The sequence below is a fragment of the Meleagris gallopavo genome, chromosome 1, assembly GCF_000146605.3.
Source record: "Meleagris gallopavo isolate NT-WF06-2002-E0010 breed Aviagen turkey brand Nicholas breeding stock chromosome 1, Turkey_5.1, whole genome shotgun sequence".
NCBI classification, from domain to species: domain Eukaryota; kingdom Metazoa; phylum Chordata; class Aves; order Galliformes; family Phasianidae; genus Meleagris; species Meleagris gallopavo.
The window spans coordinates 62,475,160-62,481,635 of NC_015011.2; the positions used below are offsets into that span (position 1 = coordinate 62,475,160).

A 6,476-nucleotide genomic window follows, 5' to 3' on the forward strand; every position below is an offset into this window, starting at 1 on the left:
GCGGATGGCGGAGAACACCAGCCACAAGTCCTACCGGCCCCTCTGCGTCCTCACCTTCAAGTAAGTGCCCGGGGCCGGGTGATGATGCCGCGGGTGCGCCCCGGCCCCGACGGTGCGCGAACAGGTGTCTGCGGGCTGCCGGGGGGACCGAGCGCTCGGGGAAGCACCTCCGAGTGAGAGGTGCGCAGAGCGACTTCCCCAGAAGTTCTTCCTGCCGCTCAGCCCTCTGCTTTATTCCCAGTACTTCGCTCCGCGGTTGGGTGAGCGTGCCGGGAAGTTGTGCCGTTCCGAAGTGGAGCCGTTCCCCAGCTTAGCCGCTCTCCGCGGTCCCCACGCGGTCCCCGAGCGGAGTTCCGGCTCTCCGGGGAGGGGAGCAGCAAAGAACTGATGGTTCCTTCTCTAATCCCAGAAGGAAGAACGAGATCCTCTCCTCCTCCTCTCAGAGTAGAACGTGTAGCAGCTCGGCGCGGTCACCAGTCAGTCGCTTTGTCAGCTTTGGCGTTAGCTTGTTCTGTTTGCCGTATTCTGACGTAACACAAATGATGGTGAATGTTTATTCCGTTTTAGTATTTAAAAATGTTTGAGTGCTTGCGGGGAGCTGCGCGGAACAGCTGATGTAGCAGGTGATGCCGAGCACGGGGCTCCCGGTGATCAGCAGTCAGACTGTGCACTGCGAACCTAAGGCGGTCGTAAGGAGCAAACTCTATAGGCAGCACTAAGTGTGCCGGGAGGAGGTGGTGGTTAGGACCTGCTGAGTAACTGTCCATTCAAATACCTGGTATTTATAAATAACATCTCACGAACTCTCCAAAAATAGAGCCTTTCTGTAAGACAAGAACAGTTAGGGGAAATCCAGCATCTTTGTGCCCTAAGGACAAGCTTAGAGCTGAGGGCAGTCGGCACCAGCTATTTGGGAACCGTTTTGTGGCTGGGTGGAACATCCCCCATACACAAAACTGAATAGTGCAGATGCCCACGAACTGAGTTGTTCAAGACAGACTGTATGTGTTCTTGAGGCAGTTCTAAGCAGGTTTCCGGAGAGAACGAAGGGGTAGGAGGCTGCCTCGGGCAGAGCCAGCTCAATGCACACGGACTGCCTCCTTCGTTAGGTGCTCAGCCAAACTGTTGCGCAGCTGGGGAGCCCTCCGGTGGATCCATTACGCCCACAGCACATCAGTGGGGAATTCAAGAGGTGAATGAACCTCCACACATCACCATGCGACTACGGTGCTGGACTCGGCTGCTGGTCTTGGCTGTGTAGATCAGGTTGTGGAGTTGAGGTTAAATTATGCTAATTAACAGAGTCTTAAACTTTAATAATGGAATGGAAACTGAATGCTTTAGATCGCACTTATATATCTTGATGGAACTGGTTTACCCTTTGCTATTTGAAGGAAGAAGGAGGAAAAGGGGAAAATAAGGATGAAACACTGTCCCATCTACTCCTTTTTGGAAACCAGTGAGGTAGACTTTCAGAGCAAGACTTTATTTTCAAGTGCGTATAATAAGCATACAGCCAAAGCCTAGGGTCAAAGGCACAGTCATTTGTTCACTGGTTGGCACTGCATTTGGAATAAGGAAGGGATCATTTATCTTCCCTGGCTGCAGAGGAAGGCTATTTCCAGTGTCCCAAATACCCTTCCAGCCCTTTGCCTTTCCTCATTCTTCTCACTCCCTACCTTTCAGTAGGGAGCCAGACGCAGATGTAAAGACCTGAGTAGAATGGATCCTCCCTACCCAGCGCTCCCAAGCAGGATACAGTGAGAATGTTCTGCCAGATGATGCTGAGCTGTGGCTGAGTTGCGTGCTGTTTGCTCTGATGTCCTGCCCAGCACCACCTTGCTGGTTTTGCTCTGTCCTTCTGCAGGAGGAGAAGCACTCTACCCCACCGGTTGTTAAATGCTCAACAGGAGTGGTCTTTTAACAAAATTGAAATGAATAGCAGCATGATTCTTTGCACCTTCCTGTGGTCATTTTCACCTGGAAGACTTGCCTACCTACAGATCCTCAGTACACAGATACTTTGTCTACATCTCTTTTCTGTCCTTTGTGGCTGCGAAAGTGAAAGGACTCGTGATGCCCCATGGACTTGTCATTTAATGGAGCGTATCTTTCATATATGCTACATATTCTTGAAATGATCTCAATTAAAAGAATTTATCACTGCTCTGTCAAAAAACCCAATATCTTGACTAAACACTGCTGAAATCTTGTAACGGTGGTTCAGCATCCTTCACTTATTGGAAATCCTAAATGACAGTCCTAATTCTAGCAGATTAATGCTCTTGCGCCAAACAGTGAAAAGAGCTCAGCTATTTGGCACTATTCGCACTGGGTCTGTCAGAATGAATGATGAGAGGAAAATATGAGTGGCCTGTGCTACTAGAATCACTCAGCAAAACTTAAAAATTTTCACAGATCTGCTAGGTTTTCTTCTTGTCTGCATGTGGGTTAACATCAGAGGGAGAAAAAGCCTGCATGTGAACTGTTGAATTAAATATTGTTTACTTTGTGTCTTTGAACTTCTCTCACCTTTTCTTCTGACTTCAGTAAAGGAAAGAAGCATTGAAACTGGTTGGTTCAGAGACATCCCTGCTGTGCTTGGATACCTGTTGGGTGACAGGACTAGCATCTGCAAAGGACATGACATCATAGGCAGTGATTTTGTTTAGACCTCAGGAAAACTTCATGCTTTCTTCTCCAAGATGTAATTCAATAAACTTATTTTTAAAGAAGGTCACTTTTTGGACTTGCGATATTCAATTTCTTGGTGCCTTCCACATAAAATGTTAAGGTAAAGGGGAGGAAGAGAAGAACTGCCAGCTCTATAATTCACTCAGGATTTTATATTGAAACTGAGTGTTTTCTACCTTGTACCTTGTCTCCACTAACAGAAGTTTGGTGAGATATTTTTCCCTCTCTAGCACTTACATTATTTCTTGGCTCTAGTGATTTTGCAAAGTATTTCTCAACTGTTGGAGCAGAAGGTGAAATCCTCAGTACCACCTCTCCTCTCTCTTCTTGCTTTTCTAATCTCTGTTTAGATGAGTGTTTCTGTGATGAAAATCTAAGTGGTGGTTTGATGTAGTCAGCAATGCAGTAGGCTTTGCCTCAAGGTGTGTGGTAGAAGGAGATGACAAGAATAAATACTTATTTTTTTCTTTTAAACCCAAATGTCAAAATTTAAAGAATCTTAATCATATCACCCCTAGTTCTCCAGGTGTCTGAGCAAAGGCCCAAGAGAAGGAAGCCCACTTGGTCTCTTTGATGAGGAGGTGGAGGGCACTGCTTCTGACACAGCAGAAGGCAGGTATCAGTGAGGGAGGTGCCACAAGACCATGAATAACAGCTCACTGGAGGCAAAAGGCTGGCAGAGAAGATACTGGCTGGTTACGGCCATTTAATTGTTGCAGTGACTCAGGAAGATGAAGTTGGCTGAAGGACTGCAGATGATACCTGGTCTTCCTTGAAGGAGATGGATGTCACAGTTCACTGGAAATGAGCTCAGATCCATGAGGGGGTAAGAGTGCTTCCTCCAGCTGCTGCTTGGGCTGTTTGGGTCTGGAAGGAGGAGCTGGGAGAGATAAGTCATTGAGAGAAACTCAGTTGTCCCACGGGAAAAGACATAGGCACACAGTTGGAATGTCGAGCTATCTCACTAGTCCTCTGACAGTAAAAATGGAAAGAAAAAAAAAAAAAAGAAGAACCATCCCATGCTCACTTGCTGACAGCAAGAATGGATGGCTATGCCTGCAGAGGCTGTTGGTCGGTGGTAGCTTGGGTAGCATGAATGCCTCGGGGGAAAAAATGGGATCCTTCAGCTACAGTTCACATGGTGCAGGCACTGTGAGCCTAGTATGAGACTACCAATGGCTTTAGATCAAACCCTGAAGTGATTGTGAGCTTTGGTTAGATGTAAATATGGAGCCAAAAAGAGAATTAATTCAATAAGTCACTGCCAACCTTCTGATCTATCTAGTTGCATACAGCTGATCTTTCTGTTTTTTCAGCTGTATCAGTGGCATGAGTTTCAAGGACAGGCAGCTTAGAAAAAACAACCAGATTTTAAATTTCATTTGTTCTTCCTTAATGGTTTATTACCTTTTGACATCACAGGGTAACATAGCGAGTTATAATGTGTCAGGTTAAATATGCACCGCACAAGTATTTTCTTTCCTCTGTGTATCTATATTAAGGCAGTATCACAATGCTTAAGATTATGTCAGTATTTCTCCTATGAATGTTGGTTAAGCATTCCTACCCTCACTATGGCAGTCATTCTCCATATACTGATGCTCTGATGCATGCCATGAAATCAGTACAGCACTGGTGTAGCCACAGTGGGCTAAAGCTGCAAGGCAGGTGAGGTTACTGAGAAGTGGCACTGCTTGTATTAGACCAGTTGTGTTGTAGTTGCAATAAATGGGTGCATTTCTAGATGTGTATGCCTTGATTCTGACCAAGGCGGGACCACGTGGCTGCCATTTTAGATTTGGGGGAGGATGTGTGTGCCTCAAAGCTTGTCTTTTTTCCAGCTCTGGAGTTGCTCATATGAAGCTGATTTAGAGAAGACTTTTTTTTTTCTGCCCACCACATTGAGTGTAATTACTGTTTAGAAATAGAAGGAGTGATCTGGAACCAAACAGGGAATGTAGCAGCGTGTCCAATTTTTTTTTTTTTTTTTTCTTTTGGTTGTAGGAGTGGGCTGTGCCCCTCCAGGGGAGTGGAGCTGGCAGGGTTGCTTGGACTTCACGGGATGAGGCCAGGTGGCTGCTGATGAAGCCCAGTGCTTAGGGAGGGCCTTAAATCCTGCAGGACTGTAGGAAGGCTGGGAGCTGTAGGGTGGTGCTGGAGCCTGCGGCCTGGCAGCCTTATGGGTGGCAAAGCTTGTGGGTGCCTGCATTCTGCTGAGCCAGTGGTCAGGCCCGAAGTGAGAATCTGCCCTCACGTGCATGGGGAGCTGTGGGAACTGTGCATGAACCGTGTTTGACTTCTGTCTGGTTGCAAAATCTTCTCTGTGGCTAAAACTTGTAACAAAGCTTGTTTCTCTCTCGAATTGAAGAGGCTTTTATTTTAAGGGGAAGCATTCCTAAAAAGGCCTGGGCAGGGGCTGAGGTGAATGCAATCACATCTGTGTTCGCTGCTTTTGTTACTGCTGTTTTGCCTGTATGACACCTACTGATTCCTATTCCTTTTTGCACCAATGTCACTCTTAATTTTCTTTTATCTCCTTTTACCTAAAAGACTCAGCTCTGAACCTGCCTTCTCCCTCACAGGAGCATGCTGTCAGTGCTGTTTAGAGTCCACAAAAATGAAGAGCTCTGGCTGCTGCTGGTTAGCTGAGGGCATTTCTCAGCATTTGCTTGCTGTGTTTCTGACTTCTTTCCTGGGCTTTCTCATTTAATGTCTCTCAGAGTTAAAAGAAAAAGAGTGTTGCTCTGTTTTTATATGTTAAACTTGGTTTTCTGTTCAGTTCAGTATAAATTTGAGTGGCATCTCCTATGGTCTGCAGCTTGAGCTAAAAGATTACCAAACTTGCTTCAAGTTTGATGGAAAAACTTTTGCATCGCATTTGAAATGTGCTCATAATTTCAGACTAGGTTTCCACTAGTTCCATTCTCTCCTCTTGATGCCCTAAGTTCATTCTGGCATACCTTGTCTTTTATCCTTGCAGTACGTAGAAGGGGACTGCTGGTGTTAAAACATCCAAGTTATTCATCCCCACCACTATCAAACCCTGGAATGCATGTTACTCTCTTGCTATACTTTTGGAAAACAGCATGGATGTGCCAGCACTGCAAACTGCTGTGCATATTGCACTACTATCTGGTATGGGATAGTGAAGAGTTTTGTGAGATGTTCATTTCTTCCTGTGTGTTGCCGTTGCAGATGTAATGGTTGAGGACAGCTTTTAAGACAAACTCCCATTTGTTCAAAATCTTGATAAAACAACATCTTGTCAGTCTGTAAATTGCCAATCTGGCTTTTTCCTTGACTGTTTGTGGAAATAAATGTAAAGCTAGGTGAATGGTATATTCAGTATTCTTAGCATAGGAATGACTGCCAAACCACACTTTCTAGTGTACTAGGAATTTTTGCTTAGCGTATTTGCCGCTGCCAAGGTGCTGTTGCTTCTCAGTCTAATTGTGATTCCTGTTTTCTTTTGCTAACCCTGCTAGAAAGCAATAACCTGCTTTGAATGCCAGCATTTACCCAATCCTCTCGTAAGTGGTGGCTTTGCTCTAAGGAAACTGATCTTGCTTGGAAATTGATATGGTCTCTGTCTTCTCACCCATCCTTTTATAGAAAGTTGGGTAAAAAAGGCATGTAAGCTTTATTGCCTATTTAATTCCAAGGCATTGTACTGTGCTATGAAAGTTTACCAGCACAAAGTACTGCTGTGCAAGGGAATTCTGCTGCACTTGTGCTGGCTGTCCTATGAATGCTGCTGCAAATGGAACTGATGTTCTTTTTTT

General features: G+C 45.4%; 1 long non-coding RNA gene across 1 annotated transcript; it reads left to right on the top strand.

Moving 5' to 3' along the window:
* On the top strand, window positions 1-3,700 carry LOC116217047. The gene is made up of 2 exons (XR_004160927.1): window positions 1-60; window positions 3,213-3,700. It is a non-coding gene; the product is annotated as an uncharacterized LOC116217047 (long non-coding RNA).
* The last annotated feature ends 2,776 nt before the right edge of the window (window positions 3,701-6,476 follow it).